At 43.5% G+C, this 1012-nt stretch overlaps 1 pseudogene; it reads right to left on the bottom strand.

The window, feature by feature from the left end:
- Positions 1-227: 227 nt before the first annotated feature.
- Positions 228-674, bottom strand: LOC116753967 (annotated as a pseudogene).
- Positions 675-1012: the final 338 nt, after the last annotated feature.

Raw genomic sequence — 1012 nt, forward strand, 5'->3', positions numbered from 1 at the left:
TGTGCTAGTAGGCACGTCTCTGACAAAAATCTGTATATGGTAATTTCACAGACAAAATTTTAATTTGCATAAACATGATGTCTCAACTTAAACTTTACTTATGTTCTTGATGATGTCATGACTTTCTTTTCCACGTTAGAATACCGAAAGACAGATCTTTGTTTATTTACTTATTTATTTATTTTTAAATCTATTTATTTATGTTGGAGGAGGAGCCAATGTAATGGCTAGTCTTTATTGGAAAGAAGAAACTGTACCCCACATTTTGAGTGAGCTAGTGCAGGGGGTCGGTGGGCCAGCTGGTGGGGCACCAGCTTGTAATGGGTTTCACAACTAGGATATTGCTGGGCCTGGCCTTTGTGTGGTCAGAACCAGATAACAGCACAGTTGTCCTCTTCAAGGATGTAGACCACTATCCGCTTGTTGGTGATGGAGGGGACTAAATTAGGGTATTCCTTGCTACCTGAGGCTGCCTTTGGGGCCAACATTTTATGGGTATGGTCCCTGGCATGTGGCTAGCATGACCTCCCCTCCAGCCCAGTCGCCTGCTCATGACCAGTAGGAACACCACCTCCAGATGCCATAGACCGCACTGCGGCGACTCCATTGGGAATGCAGGCCCCTAGGGCCTGCGCGCCCAGCGCTCCAGCTCCACGGAATAACCTTGAAGCCATCGTGCCTAAAACAGATCTTGAATTGTCTGAAGTCACAGAAGAAGGGTAGTTGATTCTACGTCATTGAGGCTAGGTCATTCAGCTCATCTGGAAATTCTAAAAAGCTTTCCTAGGTTAGTATGAAGTTCGGAAAACCTAGTGAGAATATATAATAGTTCTAGGAAATGAGAATAGAGAACTTTTAAAAGATTATTCTAGGACTGCTCCTACAACACAGTTTTCCTTGAATGGATCTTATGAGCTATCCAGGTAGATCGAGCCAAAGCTTTGCGTAATTGCTAGCGTATCTGAAATGCTGCTTTCATTTAGTACTCAAGTGGCAACATTTTTTGTAGTGT

Source organism: Phocoena sinus, chromosome 5 (genome assembly GCF_008692025.1).
Source record: "Phocoena sinus isolate mPhoSin1 chromosome 5, mPhoSin1.pri, whole genome shotgun sequence".
In the NCBI taxonomy this organism is placed as follows: domain Eukaryota; kingdom Metazoa; phylum Chordata; class Mammalia; order Artiodactyla; family Phocoenidae; genus Phocoena; species Phocoena sinus.